The 24,719-nt window shown below is 42.3% G+C and overlaps 1 protein-coding gene across 1 annotated transcript in view; it reads right to left on the reverse strand.

Annotated features, from left to right (window-relative positions):
* LOC110528152 (G-protein coupled receptor 22-like) overlaps nt 1-23,616 on the reverse strand; it is a 29,220-nt gene extending 5,604 nt beyond the window's left edge. The window contains exon 1 of the mRNA XM_036983692.1: nt 23,238-23,616. The gene's annotated coding sequence lies outside the window, so the exon portion shown is untranslated. The remainder of the gene's footprint in view (nt 1-23,237) is intronic.
* Nucleotides 23,617-24,719: the final 1,103 nt, after the last annotated feature.

Below are 24,719 nucleotides of genomic sequence, written 5' to 3' on the forward strand. Positions count from 1 at the left end.
CAACTGTTCGTCGGGAGCTTCATGAAATGGGTTTCCATGGCCGAGCAGCTAAGCTAGCCTAAGAACACCATGCTCAATGCCAAGTGTTGGCTGGAATGGTGTAAAGCTCACCGCCATTGGAAACGCGTTCTCTGGAGTGATGAATCACGCTTCACCAGCTGATGAATCTGGGTTTGGCGGATGCCAGCAGAACGCTACCTGCCCCAATGCAGAGTGCCAATTGTAAAGTTTGGTGGAGGAGGAATAATGTTTTTCATGGTTTGGGCTAGGCCCCTTAGTTCCAGTGAAGGGAAATATACTTAGTGGGTGGATCAGCTTTAATATTGTGGATAGATTGTTGCTTCCATCAATGTAATTGTTTGCATAATTTCCAATGAAGGGAAATCTTAATGCTACAGCGTACAATGACATTCTAGACGATTCTGTGTTTCCAACATTGTGGCAACAGTTTGGGGAAGGCCTTTTTCTGTTTCAGCCTGACAATGCCCCCGTGCACGAAGCGAGGTCAATACAGAAATGGTTTGTCGAGATTGGTGTGGAAGAACTTGCCTGCACAGTGCGCTGACCTCAACCCCATTGAACAGCTTTGGGATGAATTGGAACGGCGACTGCAAGCCAGGCCTAATCGCCCAACATCAGCACCTGCCCTCTCTAATGCTCTTGTGGATAAATGGAAGCAAGTCTCCGCAGCAATGTTCCTAGAAGAGTGGAGGCTGTTACAGCAGCAGTGGAGGCTGTTATAGGACCAACTCTATATTAATGCCCATGATTTTGGAATGAGACGTTCGACGTGTAGTTTATTTGAGGTGTGTCCTTAAAAACATGCACCCATATGCCAATTTCAATCAGCTGTCCGGATGGCTGGTCTCAGACGATCTCGCACGTGAAGAACCAGATGTGGAGGTCCAAGGTGCACCTGTGTAATGATAATGCTGTTTAATCAGCTTCTTGATATGCCACACCAGTTAGGTTGATGGATTATCTTGGCAAAGGAGAAATGCTCACTAACAGGGATGTAAACAAATTTATTAATTAAAAACATTTGAGAGAAATACGTTTTTTGTGTGCGTACAGTATGGAACATTTGTGGGATCTTTTATTTCAGCTCATGAAACATGGGACCAACACTTTACATGTTGCATTTACATTTTTGTTTAGTGTACTTAGAGCAATGTGGACTGCAAACATGTTCAACATATTTAGAAAATATGGGATAGTCCTAGCTACAATTTGTTATTTTGTTTCTGTAGGCTATTTAACAAACTAGGCTATAGCGGACTAGTGCTGCATTCGTAACCAAACCTGTGCCCTCCTCTCCGCTCTCTTCTGCTATCCTCTACTTGCCTCTCCTCTCCTCTCCTCTCTCCTCTCCGCTCTCTTCTGCTATCCTCTACTTGCCTCTCCTCTCCTCTCTCCTCTCCGCTCTCTTCTGCTATCCTCTACTTGACTCTCCTCTGCTCTCTTCTCCCATCATGTCTCCAGTTTAAAGCCGCAGCCAGACAAAGTACAAAAAGTAATTATGTTGAACCTTGTTCCTCGTAATCCAGTAATGGGATCCGTGGTGTTTGAGGTGTGGCTGGAACATCAATGTAAGGCATCATCGATCTGCCAATTTAACGGGCCTGAGACAAGAGAGAACACACACACTCACTCCCCAGAACACCTGGAATGAAGTCGCTCTGTTGTGATACATCCTGTCACTGTGTAAGCTCTCTGGGAGGTGATTTGTTGTAACCTTTAAAAGTTGCCTGCAACTTGGGCTTAGTATTTATGTAGACACATTCTCTTTGAAAAGTTGTGACCATGGAACAAGGGAAGGGAGATGTAATAAAAAAGAAGATACGTTTTGTATGGATGGTAAGATTATGAAAATGTATGATGTTTGAAAAGGACTTTGACATTCATAATAGACACATACTGTATATTCTGAGTCCTAAATGGCACCCTATAACCAATATGCACTACACTCTTAGAAAAAAGGGTTCCAAAAGGGTTCTTCGTTTGTCTCCTTTTTGGTTCCAAGTTGAACTCTTTTTGGTTTCAGGTAGAACCCTTTTGGGTTCCATCTCCCTTTGTTCTAGATAGCAAAATAATGTCTAAGAGTGTATGTAGGTAATATGGTGCCATTTGGGACGCACGCAGAGGCTGTAACAGTATAGTATGCTAACGATGATGACACATATTGCTTTAACGTTTTTAAAGGTTGGCCTATAGTACAGTGCTGAATGGATGGCCAGTGTTTCCCAACTCCAGTTCTTGATTATCCCCAACAGCACACATTTCTGTTGGAGCCCTGACAAACTCACCTGATTCAACTCATTGAGGGCTTGATGATTAGTTGACCATTTGAATCAGGTGTGCTTGTTGGGGCACTCGAGGACTAGACTTGGGAAACACTGGGTTAGACAACTATGTGAGCGGATGAGATATTGATTTGGTCGCAGAGGGACAATAAAAACATGACAAGAACAATTGTTTTCACACCCTATCACAGAGACAAAGATATCTCAACGGTGGTTAAACACAACAACATTTACCATGAAGTCCTTCAAACTTCAATATCAATACTCTGTCTCACCTCAAAGAATAACCGAAAACTACATTGGTCAATTATCTCAGAAACTATTTTCTTCAGAGATAGTTAAGGTGATATGAAAAAATAAATTTTGTTGATAAACAAAATCCAATGACAAAAATAGATGTCAGTTGTGATACTAAAGAAATAGCCTAAAATATATTTTAATCCTTATCCTTTCAAGTGACATTTAAATTACTTTTAACAATCCTCACATTAAGCTAATCAATACACAAATCTGTCTGACGCATAACGTTACGGACAAAGGTCAAGAACGGAATGTTCCATGATCCAAGGGGAGGTATAAAGGGTCAAGGGTCATGTGTGAAATATCATAAAGGTTGTAGATATATAAAATGGCCTCCATTGGAAACTTAGATACAATATAGATGCATTGAAGGCAATCAACAAATCATGTTAAATTAGGCTGGGGATGGACATAAGCATGTTGATCAATAATTGAAAGATTGATCACACAGAAATGGATTATACATACAAGAAGCACACTTTTAACTATGCCATTTATTGAACAGGCTTCTTGCGAAAGCTCTGTAGTTGGTGTGAGACACACCAAGTATTAAAGTTTTTTCCAATGTTCTTCAATCCTGGTCCTTGGGAACCACAGTGTGTGCAGGCTTTTGTTCCAGCCATGTACTAACACACCTGATTCAACTATTCAAGGGCTTGATGATTAGTAAATTCGTTGAATTATGTGTTAGTAGTAGTAGTACTGGGCTAGAACAAAATGTCCCCAGGACCAGGAATGAACAATGCTGTTTTTGACTATCTAATGTAAACAATGAAGGCAGAAAGACACTGAATGTTTAGGAATAGAATGAGTGTGTCATGCTGACATGTTTAACTGCAGTTACTACACTACAACAAAGCTAATAGCCTGAGGGGAGCATACATGAGTGAACTGACAGCAAGGTCAAACATTCTAATTGAAACAATTGAGTGCATCGACAGGCTAATGTTCAGACAAAGTGATGAGTCAATGATTGTTGATCAGAATCACCTTTATTCACCGAGTACATTTACGCATAGTCAGAATTTTACTTGGTGATATGGTGCTGCTTGTGACAGACAACATTTAGAGACAGAATACAGACAAAGTTTAAACAAAGTTTACATACATTATTTACAACTAGGTAGAGTTAGCATAAAGTTATAAGGGAATGAGCAGATATACAAATATACAGTGGGTTTACGGTTTATATACAGTGGATGTACACATTTACAGTATCAGTATGAATATATCTAAATGCAGAGAGACAAACAGAGTGTAAATGCTGTATAGTGCAGTTATTTTGTGTGTAGTTCAGAGATGGCTTGATACAGTGTGCAGCATAGAGTGCATCATTCTTTAGTCTCTATGGGCCAGATGGCTGGTTGATGAGGGCCACAGCATAATTCTTTAGTCTCTAAGGGCCAGATGGCTGGTTGGTGAGGGCCACAGCATAATTCTTTAGTCTTTATGGGCCAGATGGCTGGTTGATGAGGGCCACAGCATAATTCTTTAGTCTCTATGGGCCAGATGGCTGGTTGATGAGGGCCACAGCATAATTCTTTAGTCTCTATGGGCCAGATGGCTGGTTGATGAGGGCCACAGCATAATTATTTAGTCTCTATGGGCCAGATGGCTGGTTGATGAGGGCCACAGCATAATCCTTTAGTCTCTATGGGCCAGATGGCTGGTTGATGAGGGCCACAGCATAATTCTTTAGTCTCTATGGGCCAGATGGCTGGTTGATGAGGGCCACAGCCCGGGGGAAGAAACTTTTCAGGTGGTGGGAGGTTTTGGTCATAAGTGACCTGAAACGCCTGGCAGAAGGGAATTTTTGGAGGTGGTAGTGACCGGGGTGGGAGGGATCGACAATGACCTTTCCTGCAGGCGCAGACCCAAACCAGGTGGTGATGGACTCAACAATTGATGCATAAAACTGAACCAGGATTGAATGGGAGATTTGAGTTTTTTTCAGCTGCAGGAATTAGTACATACACTGGTGTACTTTCTTGGTGACCACTGTGATGTTGTCCTCCCACTTGAGGTTGTGGGCGATGATGGTCCCAAGGAATTTGAAAGAGTTTTCTGAAGTCAACCAACATCTCCTTGTTTTTTTCTGTGTTGAATTCCAGGTTTATTGTGACTGCACCAGGCCACCTGCCGGTCGACCTCTCCATGGTACATGGACTTGCTGTCGGTGATGAGACCAACCAGTCTGACTCAAGAGACTCGAGTCTGACTCAAGTCACAAATTTGATGACTTGAGACTCGGTTTGGTAGATAATAAAATAACTTGAGACTTGACTTGGACTTGGATCCTCAAGACTCGGGACTCAACTTTGACTTGAGACTGATGACCTGAAATTATCTGGCCAGGTTTTGTAATGTTTTGTCGCTCATTTTGAGACACTGTCTCCATGGATTACTCTCCACGCAGTCAGTAGCCGCAGCATCGACCTTGCAACAACAAAAACTGCAACAGATTAGCTAGTGAAATGCACACTCAACCCTTTAATTGGATCAGCAAACTGTCAATCAACACTGGTCAGCAGTTTGCTGATTTACTGTACAGTTATAGGATCAGGTGCAGCGCAAACGTCAAATTGTAGGGAGAGAGAATTGACATAATAAATAAATATGCAGCTCCAAAAAAATGTTTAGCAAATCAAGAATATTAAGTTTTTACTTTGCAAGCTTACGAGCAATTGGGCATCAATCAACAATTGCTAGCATAGGCCTACTAGCATGCCATCATTCCTTCCCAGTACTGTTTATTGCAACACTTGTTTAATGTGTGATAAGATACATTTTAATTTAGCCTACTATTTCTTACCCTCTGAGTGGGCACAATGTTTATTGTGCACTTCGATGCTTGCAAGACTCATGAGGTAGAAGTTCTGTTTATTAAATTCAATGTATGGTATCCTTTGTTCATATTTTCAGGGCTATGTCAGAGTTCTGTGTGGTTGTGTCCTATGTCTCAGTCACTCTGTTTGTACAGTGGTTTGTGAAAGTATTCACCTCCCTTGGCATTTTTCCTATTTTGTTGCCTTACAACCTGGAATTAAAATAGATTTGTGGGGTTTGTATCATTTGATTTACACAACATGCCTACTACTTTGAAGATACAAAATATTTTTTATTGTGAAACAAACAAGAAATAACACAAAAAAAACCCGGAAAATTTAGCATGCATAACTATTCACTCCCCAAAGTCAATACTTTGTAGAGCCACCTTTTGCAAGGCTCTTGGGGTATGTCTCTATAAGCTTGGCACATCTAGCCACTGGGATTTTTAGCCATTCTTCTTAGCCATTCTTCAACTGCTCCAGCTCCTTCAAGTCGGATGTGTTCTGGTGGTGTACAGCAATCCTTAAGTCATACCACAGATTCTCAATTGGATTGAGGTCTGGGCTTTGACTAGGCCAATTCCAAGACATTCAAATGTTTCCCCTGAAACCACTCGGGTGTTGCTTTAGCAGTATGCTTAGGGTCATTGTCCTGCTGGAAGGTGAACCTCAGTCCTTGTCTCCATTCTCTGAAAGACAAACAGGTTTCCCTCAAGAATTTCCCTGTATTTAGCGGCATCCATCATTGCTTCAATTCTGACCAGTTTCCCAGTCCCTGCCAATGAAAAACATCCCCCAGGGTGACGAGAGGTGTTGGGTTTGTGCCACACATTGCGTTTTCCTTGATGACCAAACATTTCAATTTCAGTCTCATCTGACCAGAGTACCTTCTTGCATATGTTTGGGGAGTCTCCCACATGTCTTTTGGGGAACACCAAACATGTTTGCTTATTTTTTTCTGGCCACTCTTCTGTAAAGCCCAGCTCTGTGGAGTGCACGGCTTAAAGTGGTCCTGTGGACAGATACTCCAATCTCTGCTGTAGCGCTTTGCAGCTCCTTCAGGGTTATCTTTGGTCTCTTTGTTGCCTCTCTGATTAATGCCTTCTTTGCCTGGTCCGTGAGTATTGGTGGGCGGCCATCTCTTGGCAGGTTTGTTCTTGTGCCATATTGATTCCATTTTTTAATAATGGATTTAATGCTGCTCAGTGGGATGTTCAAAGTTTCTGATATTTTTTTATAACCCAACCCTGATCTGTATTTCTCCACAAATTTGTCCCTGACCTGTTTGGAGAGCTCCTTGGTCTTCATGGTGCCACTTGTTTGGTGGTGCCACTTGCTTAGTGGTGTTGCAGACTCTGGGGCCTTTCAGAACAGGTGTATATATACTGAGATCATGTGACACTTAAATAAAGTCCACCTGTGTGCAATCTAAATAATTATGTGACTTCTGAAGATAATTGGTTGCACCAGATCTTATTTAGGAGCTTCATAGCAAAGGGGGTAGATACATATGCACGCACAACTTTTCCGCATTTATTTTTTTCAGAATTTTTGAAACAAGTAATTTTTTTCCATTTCACATCACCAATTTGGACTATTTTGTGTATGTCCATCACATGAAATCCAAATAAAAATCTATTTAAATGACAAAATACAACAAAATAGGAAAAACGCCAAGGGGGGTGAATACTTTTGCAAGGCACTGTATGTAATAGGAGGGCGCACCCCAGTGCTCAAGCTACGTAGCCTGCGCGCCACGCAGGAGTCAGTACGTTGAATAAGAGAAATGTATTGCCTAAATATTATTAAGTCTGATTAAGACGTATATACCAATGTAACAATGGTTGTGAAAATTGCCTTTTTTCATTGTAGAACCAGTTTATTGTTTAATTGCCAATTGGGTAATTGTATGGTCCTGGGAGGGGCCAAGTAGTTTTATTTTGGCTAATACATTATGATTATGTATTTGTAAAATATGGACTTTATAGCAGTCAGGGTATGACATCAGCAGAAGGCGAGGCAGGTTGAAGTGCTCATTTATTTACAGGTCTTGGTGATCCAATTTTGAATGCGCCATATATTACAAAATATTGTTGGAAAAATTACTTGTCATGCACAAAGTAGATGTCCTAACCGACTTGCCAAAACTATAGTTTGTTAACAAGGAATTTGTGGAGTGGTTGAAAAACGAGTTTTAATGACTCCAACCTAAGTGTATGTAAACTTCCGACTTCAACTGTATATACAGTGGGGAGAACAAGTATTTGATACACTGCCGATTTTGCAGGTTCTCCTACTTACAAAGCATGTAGAGGTCTGTAATTTTTATCATATGTACACTTCAACAAAAATCCAGAAAATCACATTGTATGATTTTTAAGTAATTAATTTTAATTGTATTGCATGACATACAGTAAGTATTTGATCACCTACCAACCAGTAAGAATTACGGCTCTCACAGACCTGTTTGTTTTTCTTTAAGAAGCCCTCCTGTTCTCCACTCATTACCTGTTTAACTGCACCCGTTTGAACTCGTTACCTGTATAAAAAGACACCTGTCCACACACTCAATCAAACAGACTCCAACCTCTCCGCAATGGCCAATACCAGAGAGCATCAGGGATAAAATTGTAGACCTGCACAAGGCTGGGATGGGCTACAGGACAATAGGCAAGTAGCTTGGTGAGAAGGCAACAACTGTTGGTGCAATTATTAGAAAATGGAAGAAGTTCAAGATGACGGTCAATCACCCTCGGTCTGGGGCTCCATGCAAGATCTCTCCTCGTGGGGCATCAATGACCATGAGGAAGGTGAGGGATCAGCCCAGAACTATATGGCAGGACCTGGTCAATGACCTGAAGAGAGCTGGGACCACAGTCTCAAAGAAAACCATTAGTAACACACTACGCCGTCATGGATTAAAATCCTGCAGCGCACGCAAGGTCCCCCTGCTCAAGCCAGCGCATGTCCAGGCCCGTCTGAAGTTTGCCAATGACCATCTGGATGATCCAGAGGAGGAATGGGAGAAGGTCATGTGGTCTGATGAGACAAAAATAGAGCTTTATGGTCTAAACTCCACTTGCTGTGTTTGGAGGAAGAAGAAGGACCCCAAGAACACCATCCCAACCGTGAAGCATGGAGGTGGAAACATCATTCTTTGGGGATGCTTTTCTGCAAAGGGGACAGGACGACTGCACAGTATTGAGGGGAGGATGGGTGAGGCCATGTATCGCGAGATCTTGGCCAACAACCTCCTTCCCTCAGTAAGAGCATTGAAGATGGGTCGTGGCTGGGTCTTCCAGCACGACAACGACCCGGAACACACAGCCAGGGCAACTAAGGAGTGGCTCCGTAAGAAGCATCTCAAGGTCCTGGAGTGGCCTAGCCAGTCTCCAGACCTGAACCCAATAGAAAATCTTTGGAGGGAGCTGAAAGTCCGTATTGCCCAGCGACAGCCCCGAAACCTGAAGGATCTGGAGAAGGTCTGTTTGGAGGAGTGGGCCAAAATCCCTGCCGCAGTGTGTGTAAACCTGGTCAAGAACTACAGGAAACGTATGATCTCTGTAATTGCAAACAAAGGTTTCTGTACCAAATATTAAGTTATGCTTTTCTGATGTATCAAATACTTATGTCATGCAATAAAATGCAAATTAATTACTTAAAAATCATACAATGTGATTTTCTGGATTTTTGTTTTAGATTCCATATCTCACAGTTGAAGTGTACCTATGATAAACAATTACAGACGTCTACATGCTTTGTAAGTAGGAAAACCTGCAAAGTGTATCAAATACTTGTTCTCCCCACTGTATATGCATTTTTTACTTGACTTGACAAAAACCTGACTTGACTTGTTCTTAGAATGCATGACATGGACGTGACTGGAGACTTGACCTGTTCTGCTTGTGACTCGACTTGAGACTTATCCTTGTGACTTGAGACTTGGACCATGTGACTTGAGACTTGTTTGAGACTCGAAAAAAGTGTTATTTGGTCCCACCTCTGGTGGTGTCATCTGCAAACTTGGGTAGTTTGACTGATGTATTATTGGAGGTGCAATCATTAGTGTAGTCTAGAGTAGAGGTGAGAGCAAGCACCCTTGCGGCGCTCTGTGCTGAGGGATAAAGAGTTCGAAAGGTGATTTCCCAGCTTCAGGTGTTGCGTCCTTTTGGTCAGGAAGTCAGTGATCCACTGACAGGTTGATCTGGACACATTCAGCTGGGAGAGTTTGTCTTGTAGAAATTCTGGGATGATGGTATTGAATGCAGAGCTAAAGTCCACACACATTATCCTTGCATATGTCTTTGGGTTATCGAGGTGTTTGAGGATGTCTTGTAGGCCCATGTTGACAGCGTCGTCCACAGACCTGTTAGCTCTGTAGGCAAACTGCAGTGGGTCGAGGGAGGCGTCAGTGATGGTTTTTAGATTGGACAGTACCAGGCACGCAAAGGTTTTCATGATGACTGACTGAGGTGAGCACTACAGGTCTGTAGTCGTGAATATATAATTGAAAAGAGGGGAGAGCTGGTCAGCGCAGTGCTTAAAGCTGCAATATGTAACTTAAATAAGAATTTGTTCTTAACGAACTTGCCTGGTTAAAAAAATATTCATAATTTAAAGTTGGTTTTGTACACCAGCTTCAAACAGCTGAAAATACAATATTTTTGGTCATTGAAAATATAGCGGTTTAGATAAAGCGTTTTTTCACAGCGGTTTAGATAAACTGAAATTGGGCAAACTATTAGCATTTTAGCAACAGGAAATGGCAGAGCGATTTCTGCATATTGCACCTTTAAGTGTGGCTGGCAGCGTTCCTGCTGTTCTGTTTCCTAAAGGGGTGGGGGAAGGGGAGGGCAGCCTGGGACAGGATGGCGGGGACCTGGGATGGCAGAGGGGTAGAGTAGAGAGGAGCCTGAAGAGGTATGGGGAAGGGAGGGGTGGGATTGAGTAGATGGGTGAGAGGCGGAAGTAGCAAGGAGAGGGAGGTGGGGGGTGGGGGGGGGGGTATTGTCTTGGTGATTGAGGAGACATTGTGAGTCAAATCTGCAGTAAAACTGGTTTAGTTTATTCAGCAGTGAGGGGTCATCTGCCGTCAGAGCTTTTGGTTTGTAGTTGGTCATTTGTTTTAGTCCTTTCCAGACAAACAAGCAGTCGTTGCTGGAGAACTATTGCTGTAGCCTGACTTTGTACTGCTGTTTGGCTGCCTTAATTCCTGAGAGTAGCTTTTTCTTGGCCTCTCTGTAGAGGTCCCCGGTCTTTCTCCTGTGGTCTTCCTCTCTGGCAGAGCAGAGAGCCCTGCGGGCTTCCACTTTTGCACTGGAGAGCCCTGAGCTCACCAGTGAACCATGGCTTGTCGCTGCTGTTTGATACAAAAGTGTTTGATGGGATGCAGTTCTCCCCACACACACCACACTCCACTGGCTTCCAGTTGAAGCTCGAATCCACTACAAGATCATGGTACTTGCCTACGGAGCAGCAAGAGGAACTGCCCCTCCCTACCTATGCTCAAACCTTACACCCCAACCGAGCACTCAAAGCACTCCCTCCCCTCCAAAAAAACACTTTCGTAAACGAACACTCGTACTTGACTCTTTTCCCGCTTACTAGCTCTGACTTTGCTGATAGCTACTTTATTGAGGAAAAATGTACTTACTATGACTGTGATATGTGGTTGTTCCACCTAGCTATTTTAAGATGAATGCACTAACTGTAAGAGTGTCTGCTAAATGACAAAAAAATGTAACAATGTAAAAATGTAAGGAGAGGTAAACTCAAGTTATTCCTTTTGACAAGAGGCGAGAGGGTGAAGAGAGTACCAAGAGGCAGAGCCAGAGAGAGAGAGAGAGATAGATGGTGTTGAGAAATGGCAGGGAGAAAAAAATGGAAGTAAAAGAGGTTGACAGAGAACAATGGATTAATCTTTTCACTAGTTGCAAAGAAAAAGCCATATCTCAGACCGGCCAATAAAAATAAAAGATTAAGATGGGCAAAAGAACACAGACACTGGACAGAAGAACTAGAAGGCCAGCATCCCGGAGACGCCTCTTCACTGTTGACGTTGAGACTGGTGTTTTGCGGGTGCGATTTAATGAAGTTGCCAGTTGAGGACTAATGAAGCGTCTGTTTCTCAAACTAGACACTAATGTACTTTCTATTCTGGTTAGAGCCAGTTCTGTGAAGGGAGTTGTACACAGCGTTGTACGAGATCTTCAGTTTCTTGGCAATTTATCGCATGGAATAGCTTTAATTTCTCAGAACAAGAATAGACTGACGAGTTTGAGAAGAAAGTTATTTGTTTCTGGCCATTTTGAGCCTGTAATCGAATTCACAAATGTTGATGCTCCAGATACTCAACTAGTCTAAAGGCCAGTTTTATTGCCTCTTTAATCAGAACACCAGTTTTCAGCTGTGCTAACATAATTGCAACAGGGTTTTCTAATTATCAATTAGCCTTTTAAATGATCAACTTGGATTATTGGAATTGGAACACAGGACTGATGGTTGCTGATAATGGGCCTCTCTGTACACCTATGTAGATATTCCATTAAAATCAGCCGTTTCCAGCTACAATTGTCATTTACAACATTAACAACATCTACACTGTATTTCTGATCAATTTGATGTTATTTTAATGAACAAAAAAATGGACTTTTCTTTCAAAAACAAGGAAATTTCTAAGTGACCCCAAACTTTTGAGTGTATGTAGCCTGAGAAACAAGGTTCATGAAATTGACATCTTACTAACATCAGAAAACATTCATATTCTGACCATCTCTGAAACACACATAAATAATTCCTTTGATGATGCAGTAGCAGCTATACATGGTTATAGCATATACAGAAAAGATAGGAATGCAAATGGAGGAGGTGTATATGCTATACATGTCCAGAGTAATATTCCTGTTAGGCTGAGAGACGATCTCATGTCAGATGATGTGGAAGTAATATAGCTACAGGTTCATCTGCCTTACCTAAAGCCTATTCTCATAGGAAGTTAGTATAGACCACCGAGTGCTAAAAGTGTCACACCCTGATCTGTTTCACATGTATTTGTGATTGTCTCCACCCCTGTCCAGGTGTCACCAATCTTGCCCATTATTCCCAGTGTATTTATTCCTGTGTTCTCTGTTTGTCTGTTGCCAGTTCGTCTTGTCTTGTCAAGCGTACCAGTGTGCTTTTCCGAGCTCCTGGTTTTTCCTAGTCTCCGTTTTTCTAGTCCTCCCGTTTCTGACCTCTTGCCTGCCCTAACACTAAGCCCGCCTGCCTGACCACTCAGCCTGCCCTGATCTCGAGCCTGCCTGCCGCCTTGTACCGTTTGAACTCTGGTTTATTAACTTTTGCCTGTCCTCGACCTGCCTCTTGCCTGCCCCTTGTTGTTTAATACATTTCAGAGACTCGAACCATCTGTGTCCTGTGTCTGCATTTGGGTCTCACCCGGTGCCGTTATAAAAGTCATAATTTGAACTATACAGTATGTGTTAAATGCTCGATAATGTATGTGATATCACCAGAGCGATGTATTATATTTGTTGTGTTTTGTTTCCTTTTTGGACCACACGAAGAGTAGCCGCTGCCTTGGCAGCAGCTGATTGGGAATCCTAATAAAATACTAATGCACTCGCCTGTGTGTGTTATTTGGCCAGCCAAGTATGCAGTAAACAGTGAACAGTACAGCTGGAAGCAAGGTGACACACCACAGACACAATGCCCAGCAGGCATGTGATTGACAGGCCAGACAGAGATGGAGGGGATAGGGGAAGAGATGAAGACAACCAGCCTCATGTTCTATTTAACAACAACCCAAATAGAGGAGAAACGAGGGGAAAATGCTAGTCCCTGAGGTCATTAAAGTTTGATGGCAGATCCAGCACATCTCCCCAACCAGGAGCAAAAACTCCTAACAAAAAACAAGCAATCAATCAACTGATTTGGCCAAAGTCAAAGGAACCAATAAGATCCCAGGCCTCTCATTACCCATTCAGAAGCTTAATTTGGACTCAGGGGGTGACATGAGAGCCTTGTGTGTTCCTCTGTGCCCTCTTCATTAGTTTGACTCTGTTCAGATTGATTTGTGACTGGAACAAACTTTGCACCAGTCACACATCATTGTTCTCAGAAAGACAGCAAGTTCTACCACCTCACCTAGCAGGCAACCAATAGACCTTGCTTATGGCTATCGAGCTCATGACGTTCAATTTGATCAAACTACTAGCCTCAACCAGCAGATAGAAACATTGTTTTAGAACTTATAATATAATTAAGTGCACACTGTCTTGTTGACAGATTTAACAAATAAACACAAAACACAGTATTTATTGGTCCTAAGTAGAGGTGTGTCACTCTAACCAGAGCGAGAACTCTGCTCCATCTACTACAGTTATGGGGCTCTGTTGCTATGGTATAGGTGAGAGTTGACTGACAGCTAGTCAAGCTCCTATAGTTCCACTGTCACAGGAGGCAAATCTATAAACAGATCCGGCTGTCAATGTGACAGGTTCTCATTAAGACACACACACACACACACACACACAGCAATGGCCTTGGGAGACAAAATGGTGTGACATCTGCAAAAGGACAGAGACCACCACTAAATCGAGAGTGAAAATATAGTGATAAAGTGTATTGATAGATGGGTACTGACAGACAGAGGGAGCAAGGGGGAGGGACAGAGAAAGAGAGAGGTGGGTTGGAGAAAGAGAGAGAGTGATAGCGAGAGAGAGAGAAAGAGAATAAGAGGGCTAGAGAGAGAGAGATGGGAAGAGAGTGAAGAGACTGCTGACTCATGGCTGTCTTAGGTGTTTCTAATGTCCGCAGTGAGACAATCGATCAAAGGCTTAATTTTCCCACTCAATTCATCCCGCAGTGCTAACCGCTAGCAGCCACCAGCTGGGCCAGCAGCCTCCCTGGAAGCCAACCAACACCTAGCAGAAAAAGCAGCCTGTCCAAGCCCAACACAGAGCATGCTACTGCCAGCTCAATGCAAAGAAGCCAAATGAGAAAAGAAATGTAGCTGCCTAGTTCACTCTATTTTCTCTGGACAGTCATCAATAGTAAATAGAAATATTCATACTACGGCTAGCGCTACTGGGATATGCTATTTAAATCTGACAGTAAAATAATAGAATACGCTCCACCTGTCATTTTCACTTCTGCTCAGTTCGCTTAATGCACACCCCCACCACCCAACCATACACTGATATACACACTCACATGTACACACACTGCCTACTGCGTCCTGCCTCAGAGATGGCTACGTCACGCACGAGCACACACACGCCATATTGTGCCACCAATACACACAGCCTATCCCACGATCCACTGCTTCAAACCCCCACACAGGAACATGTCCTCTATCCCACATCCCCACCAACAAACCACACAAACCTACTCCCCTTTGAAGATTGATAACCATCTGTGGTAACTTACATCTTGTGTGTTTAAAAGACTGCTGGATCCCATCCACCTGTTTGAGAGTGAGAGTGAGACAGAAAGAGAGAAAAAGAAAGGGGGGATGTAGGGAAGGAGTGATGAATGGGAGGGAGGTATAGAGTTGCAGATGGATGTTGAGTCGTGTAATCGCTTGAGGGGAATGTTTGAGCCCTATTCACTCCCTCTATCCAGCTCTCATTTGACCACTCCCAAACCCTCCTCCTCTTCTCTCCTCTTTCCCATCCATCATGCCTCCACCTTCTCTTGCTCGTTTTCTCTCTCCATATTTTCAGTATCTCCTCAATGTATTGAGATCTTTAAAGCTCTTTCTGAATCAGCTATAATATCAATTAAAAACAGATTTCCAATGGAAATCTCTGTAATCACAATTCTACTAATTTCTATCACCAACATTTTGTATTTCCTTATAAATACTAATACTTGCTCTTTAAAAGAGCCTTTGATTCCCACTATCTCTCTCTGCCTTACTCACACAAACGGACACAGATGGCCTAACACCTACACAAAACAGCCCACAACTCACCCATCCAGCAACACATCCACATGCCTGAGGTGAACCCAAATCCTGTCCAAAATGGCCCTGGTACAGTAAGGCAGAGGAACCCTAAGGATAGCTATAGATGAAGAGGACCTTGATCTCTAGGTAACCCTTGGGTCCTGGGGAAGTGTCATCATTATCATGTGTCGGCTTATCAGATTGTTGTCAATGGAAGTTGCTTTAGCATCCGTTATAAAACCTTCTCACATCACATAACTATCCCCAGCCCGAGAGACCAAGTCTGTCATTTAGCCATTACAAGTACCAGCCCATCAATAAGGCCAATCAAGACCGCAATGCAATCAAGCCTCTTTAAAAAAGAGAATGAATCCAAATCAGGCGCCACTGAGTCACTGTATAATCAAGCTATGACGGAGAGGGTTTAAACATAGCAGGCCGCATGGAGAGAAATTATGATGCTGGTAGGTTGTGTATTCTAGCACAATGTGATATGTAGTGCTGTTGAACAATAACTTAGTGGATTATAATTACATTCATTAGGATACATTTTTTTTCCCATAATTACTCCCACATTACTTGAGGGGTTTTAAGTGCTAAGCGGTGCTAAGCAACGGTGGCGTCACAAACCTTTCTGTCATGAGGCGTGAATGAGTTCCGTCTGGGGCACAAATGGCCATTTTAGGTGAAAAAAACATGACAATCTCATAAATTGTGAGGACCAGCTTCACAGAAATTGCACTGTTTTACAAGAAAAGCATTCAAATCCTGTGTATTTTTCTGACCTGGCCTGGGTTTCAAATACTTAAAAAATGTATTCAAATACTTTGAGCTTTGCTTGAGTCTACCTGGCGTGCCAGATGGGCAGGTTTGCAATTTTAGTAGGCTACTTTTCTGTTGGTTGACAGGCTCAATCAAGTATTTGAATCAAATTCACAAATATTTGAAACTCAGGTGTGGTATTTTCCCCATTGTCATTCCATGCCCCCCCCCACAGACACACACAAACATGAAAATGAAAGTTTTCGCAGACAGTTTGCCACTTTTAGGAAGTGTTTATGTATGAATTCGTCCCAGATAAGCAGGCTGCTGGTGTTGGGACGGAGGTGTAGTTTTGTTTTACCATACGCCAGAGTCCCATAGTAACATTTCAGTTCAACATCTGCCTGAACAAGCCAAGGGAGAGAGAGAGGGGGGAGAGGGAGAAGGAGAGAAAAACAGGAACAGAGAGATGGGTAGATCAAGAGAGGTTACATTGTTAGAGCAAAGGGAAAGAAAGAGAAAAGGACAGAGGATAGACACAGACATGACAGATATGAGAGGCCTAAGTAGGGTTAAAGTGATGAGGTTAAATCTCTCCAGAAGGCAATTAGAGCTCAATGAATCCCATCTATCTCCTGCAGACAGGGCGTCATTTGGGCAGGAGGGGAGGGCCACTACTGTCATCTCCCTCACTCCCTCCGCTAGGCTAACACACTGCAGTGACAGACCTCAACAACAGAAGGAAAGGGAAACCAGCACCATACCGTCCTGCACGTGGCCTTGTCATACTACACATGTACACACGCATACAGGCACACACACTCTCACACCCATGAACGGATGCACACGGGCACACATAACATGGACACACCCACGTGCACACGTTCACACACATGTGGAGACACACAGCAAGCGCACACACGTATGCACTCACACAGACACATGAACGGATAAAAAAAGCACACACATTTGTGTTTTATCTCCCCACTTTCACAGCGATCTCCCCCTCCTTGATGGCATATCTCTCCTTAGTGTCTCCCTCAACCTCACTGGCGATTTATCTTTCCATCTATCCATTTTGTCTGCTTTTCATGTGTCCCTCCTGTGTCCCTCCCTCCCACCCCCTCTCCTTACTTTTATCCTATCTAGCTTTGGATCACACACATCTCTCTCACTTTCTCGATGTATTTATTGTGCGGTGGAGAAATCTCTTCTCGTCACTCATTATCTTGGATCAGTGAATTAATTGCAATGTGCTTCTAATTTCACATAGCCACCTCACTGCTTTACACAGGGGAAAAGTCTGCACAGTAGAACTGTGTAAAACTGAACCCTCTTCATATTCATTTGTATTCATCCAACCCTGTTCAAACCTTCTGAGTCAGAGAGAGAAAAGATTAGCGATGGTTTTGGATGACTTTAAATATCCGGCCATGAAGAATAAGCCGAGGCCGCGGATCCGTACGTAACCGTCCCGCCCCCCTGGATCTTTTTTTCCCCAGAGCTGAAGGTCCGATTCAAGTTCTGCACGTGTTATTTTACGCACTATTTTGTTTTTACGTATCTGCTGCTCTACCTCCCCTTCACGTTTCTCTCTTTATTCACCTTCTTCTGAACCCTCAACCAATTTGATCGACATGATGATGTAGCCTATGTCTCGGCCTTATATTACTAAGGGTAATTTAGGACGAAGCCTGCCACTTTCTCCGTCTGTTGTAACCAAGGATATTGCAGCAGCATAAGCAGGGCACAGTCTACACATTGCATTGGGGAAAAACAATCTGCTTTTTAAACACACACATACATTTGCGATGATGTAATCTTTATAGTTATGCTGCCGTATTGTATCCTGAAAAAGAACACTATTACTTTGACTGCTTTTCTGCTCCCTACCATGCCAATGTTGCAATGATGATGAAAAAATGTAATTAAATCATTATTTAGACTGCATGTCTGTGTCTTGCTTGTGTTTGTTATGCTGCCTAAATAGCTGCATGTACTCCCTTCTGAAAAAAGAACATGACATTGCTAATTAGACTGCCTGTTTGTGTCATGCTTATGTTTGCAATAGCCTAGCCTACTGTTCCAACAGACAAAGAAGTTTATTAAACAACATATCGATCATGTGCAACATGTCGAAGTTGGTAGACTACAACAGGACAAGACGTCCGATCATTGAAGCGGCAGCAGAGTGAGCAGCAGCTATGCAAAAAAATATATATACGTACTGTAGAGACCTCTCGGACCTTTAGTTGGCAGGAAGAAAGGTCCAGGAAAAGTTGGATCTGCAACCACTCTGTTAAGAATAATAGTCTCCAGCAGTCTTAGGAAATAGCTGGAACCAGTGAGTCTGTGTACTGTAGGCCCTCAGATTCACAACTCAAAAGCCCATCAGATTTACCAACACAGATGAAAACATACTCTATGAACACATTCAAAACCACAAATGACTTAACCGTAGACAACTGCCTTAAACAACAACCTTTCTTAGCCTTTCTTATTTCTGATGTCCCTAGACTTCCAGGCAAATTGTGACTCTCATGATGTTGTGAAATCTTAGGATAGTGAGTGTATTAACCTCTACATCAGAACATTCAGTGCATTACAGAACAACTGTAGGAGAGAGCAAATATTTGACTCATTGTACAGAAATCAAATATGACAGCTTCGCTCAATTACTGCAGCAGCTAGCTGTAGAGTGACACATTTGTAAAAATATATTCCCCCACCACATCCACCATCAAATCCTCCATGAATACACACACGTGCACCACATCATGCACAGAAAGACAAACACCAAACAAACACTCTAGTGTGCAAAATTGTAAATTGTATGCACACACACGTTCGTTCTCTCGCTCGCACTCTCTCTCACACGCACACACACAGGGCTGGCTCCAGGCACAAGAGTCATAAGTGTTTTTTAAATGTATTTTTATAAAGTCAGCGGGGGTCTCAACTTACTTTTGAGCGTTAGAATAGTAGAAGACTCAAGGTGCAAGTTCGAAATTTGGGTGTGCATCAGTAGTTCTCTTGTTTTGTCAGTAACTGACAGTCATTCAATTAGCCATGTCAGCTAACAATTTTTACATTGGTAAGTTAGTCTAGATAGTTATCTAAACTTTTAGTAATCCTGGCTGAAAAGCCAACCAGGCACACAGGGCACGTGCCCAGGGGCCCTGACCTCCAGGGGGCCCCCATTGATTTTGCTAGTCACTCCCACTCAGATATCATTCCATGACATAAGTCATGACAAAATGTGTAGAATAGCGGGAAATTAGCTTTAAAACATTATCTCTGCCCCATGGAAAAATGTGTAGAACTGCAGAAAACCTGCAAAATATTCTCTATGCCTGCCCCATGGCTAAACGTGTAGAATTGCAGAAAATTAACATTAAAACTCACGTTTTTCTCTGCCGTCAAGAGGGGGGAGCCACAAAAAAAATGTGAGTGGAATGGGAATTGTTTTTTTGAGACAATCCCTTTGGGTTTCACAACAGGGACTCCCCAAGCTACAATAGGAATGAGGAGAAAAGCAGCTCCCATAACACACAACTGATTGCATACAAATACACAGGCAATGTAAAATACTGTGTGACTACACAGCCTCTTTGATAACAGTAGGCCTATCGGTTATAGAGATACTTTATTCTAGTAATCCATAGGCTGGTTCTGAAACAAAACACTCAGATGCTATAGAAGTTTATATAGTAGCTTAGGCCTATATAAACACATACATACAGTGCTAGTCCAAAGTTTGGACACACCTACTCCTTCAAGAGGTTGTCTTTATTTTGACTATTTTCTACATTGCAGCTTAATAGTGACGACATCAAAACTATGAAATAACACATATGGAATCATGTAGTAACCAAAAAAGTATTAAACAAATCAAAATATATTTTAGATTTTAAAAGTATGCACCCTTTGCTTTGAGGACAGCTTTGCACACTCCCAGCATTCTCTCAACCAGCTTCGCCTGGAATGCTTTTCCAACAGTTGAAATAGTTCCCACATATGCTGAACACTTGTTGGCTGCTTGTCCTTCACTCTGCCGGCCAACTTATCCCAAACAATCTCAATTGGGTTGAGGTTGGGTGATTGTGGAAGCCCAGTCATCTGATGCAGCACTCCATCACTCTCCTTGGTCAAATAGCCCTTACACAGCCTGGAGGTTTGTTGAGTAATTTTTCTGTTGAAAAACAAATGATAGTCCCACTAAGCGCAAACCAGATGGGATGGCTAGCCATGCTGGTTAATTGTGCCTTGAATTCTAAATAAATCACAGACAGTGTCACCAGCAAAGCACCCCCACACCATCACACCTCCTCCTCCTCCATGCTTCACAGTGGGAACCACACATGCTGAGATCATCCGTTCACCTACTCTGCGTCTCACAAAGACATGGCAGTTGGAACCAAAAATCTCATATTTGGACTCACCATATTAAAGTACATATTTCCACGGTCCAGTCCATTGCTCGTGTTTTTTGGCCCAAGCAAGTCTCTTCTTCTTATTGGTGTATTTAATAGCGGTTTCTTTGCAGCAATTAGACCATGAAGGACTGATTCACGCAGTCCCCTCTGAACAGTTGATGTTGAGATATGTCTGTTACTTGTACTCTGCGAAGTATTTATTTGGGCTGCATTCTGAGGTGCAGTTAATGAACTTATCCTCTGCAACAGAGGTAACTCTGGGTCTTCCTTTCCTGTGGAGGTCCTCATGAGAGCCAGTTTCATCATAGCGCTTGATGGCTTTTGACACTGCACTTGAAGAAACTTTCAAAGTTCCTGACATTTTCCAGATTGACTGACCTTCATGTCTTAAAGTAATGATGGACTGTTGTTTCTCTTTGCTTATTTGAGCTGTTCTTGCCATAATATGGACTTGGTCTTTTACCAAATAGGGCTATCTTCTGTATAACACCCTTAACTTGTCACAACACAACTGATTGGCTCAAACGCATTAAGAAGGAAAGAAATTCCACAAATTAACTATGAACAAGGCACACCTGTTAACTTCTTGGCGCACCCATCCCGTAGGCGGGATCATTTTCGTCAACATCCTCTGAATTGCAGAGCGCCAAATTAAAATGTAATTTAATATAGCAAAACACAGCTTAGTTTGTTGTTAATCCACCTGGTGTGTCAGATTTCAAAAAAGCTTTACAGCAAAAGCTATCCAAGCATTTATGTTAGGACATCGCTCTCAGCAGACAAAACATCACAAACAGCTAGCAGCAAAGTAGATTGGTCACGAAAGTCAGAAAGGCAATAAAATTAATCGCTTACCTTTGATGATCTTCGGATGTTTGCACTCACGAGACTCCCAGTTACACAATAAATGTTCCTTTTGTTCCATAAAGATTATTTTTATATCCAAAATACCTCCATTTGGTTGGCGCATTTTGTTCAGAAATCCACAGGCTCGAGCGGTCACGACGGGGCAGACGAAAATTCCAAATAGTATCCGTAAACTTCGTAGAAACATGTCAAACATTTTTTATAATCAATCCTCAGGTTGTCTTTACAATAAATAATCAATAATATTTCAACCGGACCGTAGCTTTTTCATTAGGAGAGAGAGAGAAATTGTCTGCTCCAAGCTGTTGCGCATGCAAAACACTGCTGGCACCCAGCAATCCACTGATGTGATGTGACCGTTCTCGCTCATTTTTCAGAATAAAAGCCTCAAACTATGTCTAAAGACTGTTCACACCATTTGGAAGCCATAGAGAAAGGAATTTGGTTGATATCCCTTTAAATGGAGGGAAGGCATGCAATGGAACAGGGAGATTTGTTTCTCTTAGGCACTTCCTGGTTGGATTTCCCTCAGGTTTTCGCCTGCAATATCAGTTATGTTATAGTCACAGACAATATTTTGACAGTTTTGGAAAGTTGAGTGTTTTTTATCCTAATCTGACAATTTATGCATATTCTAGATTCTGGGCCTGAGAAATAGGCAGTTTCATCTGGGTACGTTTTTCATCCAAACATCAAAACACTGCCCCCTACACTCAACAGGTTAATTGAAATGCATTCCAGGTGACTATCTCATGAAGCTGGTTGAGAGAATGCCAAGAGTGTGCAAAGCTGTCATCATGCAAAGGGTGGCTACTTTGAAGACTTTCAAATATAAAATATATTTTGATTTGTTTAACACTTTCTGTTTTCCACATGATTCCATGTGTTATGTGTTATGTATTCACTATTATTCAAGAATTTTGAAAAAATAAAAATACCCCCCCTCCCCCCTCCCCCCTGGAATGTGTAGGTGTGTCTAAACTTTTGATTAGGGCTGTATAGTAGGCAGCCTATAGGGCAGGGATATAATATGGACGTGTGATTGTCTGATAGTACTCCATACATTTAGGTGATAAATGGATGCAGACTGCATGAAAACAAAGCTGTTTTACTACAGTAGTGCAACTGACTACCTAAAGGACTCTTTAGACTGAGTGCTACTAGTCCATCTAGTCTATGCTGTAACATGGCTCTTCTCTCATCTTCCTTAATTTTGCCTTTCTGGGACAAACTTAAACAAAATGCATTCATGGAATGAATTACATTTTTTTTTTTTTTTTAAATACCCCTGCTATGTGGTGTTTGCAATGACAATATGCCTCAATAGTAGTCTAACATTTAGCCTACTTGCCACAATGAAGCATACAAAAAAAACTAGACCATGTGTTACAGCATACACAGTAACAACTATGCACTTGGCGACTTATGTTTATTTGTCGTTCCAAAGCATCCATAAAAACTACTGAGCTGGTAATGACGCTCTATGGACGTCTCTTCCCGACCCTCTGGGCTGATCGCACACTTCTAACGACTCTGCGTCCTTGCCATGTGGCCTGAACTGCAACATGTGTGTTAATGTTGCATAATTCAAAATGTTTCAATTCAACAATTTCTTCCAACTTCTCTTGTATCAATGTCTAAAACAAACAAATTATCCTTCAATAGATAAATGAACTCTCAAGATGCAGTATATACATATATGTAGAGGATAACATCGCGGAAGGCTAACGGCAGCCTATAACCTATATAGAATTATAAACATAATGTAAATGGTTTAGTACTTTTTTTTACTTACCTCCTTGCGCCGGTTTAGGAGGGGAATTCCCGCTACATTCTACTGCAGGTGTCCGCGCGCTGCGCTATCTCTCGCGTGCACAGAGCACCAAAGCTCCAGGACAGCCCGCTTTCAGCGCGCGACGTGACCGGAATAATTTCGCGCCTTTAGCGCGGGATTGGTACGAAATCCTCCATGGGACAAGAAAGAGAGGTTAGTACCGACCTTTTTCTGTTCATAAATCAATTAATTCCTCAACCTTTTAGCGTTTTCCCTCTCTAGACGAAATCAGCTCATTGTCTCTACACAGAATGAAGCATCCCACACATGGATCAATCAAACGAAACGCATAGATTACACATGCACTGCAGCTGGCTGCCGCTCATAGAAGCGCAGCCAATCCAACCCTTCTCCAATATGGTCACTATCTGCAGGCATAAAGGAAGGCATGTAGGAAGGGGAGGCGGGTGGAGAAGGGGGGATTGAGCGCTATAGTTGGAGGGGGAATGGAATATGAGGGAGGGGGTGTGATGGGTATTGTTACAAGGACAACCTGAGATTCCTCAAGGGTGAATGCTCCCTAATAGTGATTCCTGAAACATTTCTGCTCCCTCTCACACACAGTACAACACTATATTACACCACCTCCACCTTCTCTATCTCTCAGGGTGGGTTTGTGAGGACAAGATGAAAGAATGGCAGGCCCGCTTGAGAAAAAATGGCCACTGTTTTCCTCTCTATTCAACAGATATTGTATTCAGACAATGTTCCGTTTCATTTGGTTATTTTCCTCTATTTCCCCCTGTATTTTCTAGAGGTGAGAGCTCCCCACAAGCAATCACATTGCCTTGAATATGAACGGGTGTCAGTGACGAGTGCAAAACTGAATTTCTTTACACATTGTCTGATGTCAGACCCTGGCACAAAAATGTCAGTCATTGTCCATCCATATCAGACGTTTCAATCTCAATCTGTGAGAGGGTGAGAAGTTAAACCAAATAAATGATAAGATGACTCTGTCAACATGTCAGAGGGATGAATAGGATGAAGAATAAAATAGGTGGCATATAAAATGGAGAAAGCTGGAGGTTAGGTTTTTATGTGAACCTGTCAAAAATATGAATTTATGTCCAGTAAATTGTCACACTGACTTCATGATGAGATGCCATATAAGTGAAGCTCAATGTTTATAATTCAAACACTTCTTCCCTGTAAAACAAGGTAGTGTTTAGTGGATAATATCCAGTGGCGACCCATCATTCAGGGCAGAGCCCACATTTTTAAATTTTTTGGGGGAGGGGGCTTGCCTGTTTTGCATGTTATTTTGGCATTAATATGTGTCACATATCAATTTTGCAAACAACGTAAAAAAATATATAGATATGTCATTGAGTTAAAAAAGTTGCATACACACATGGTCTCGTCTTGGTTTTCTCGGGTAAGGCAGCTCCAAAATGCAGGTGTTTCAGCCTAGCTCAGAACTTTCTGTGGTGGTGGGGCAAG

Source organism: Oncorhynchus mykiss, chromosome 7, assembly GCF_013265735.2.
Source record: "Oncorhynchus mykiss isolate Arlee chromosome 7, USDA_OmykA_1.1, whole genome shotgun sequence".
Lineage (NCBI taxonomy): Eukaryota > Metazoa > Chordata > Actinopteri > Salmoniformes > Salmonidae > Oncorhynchus > Oncorhynchus mykiss.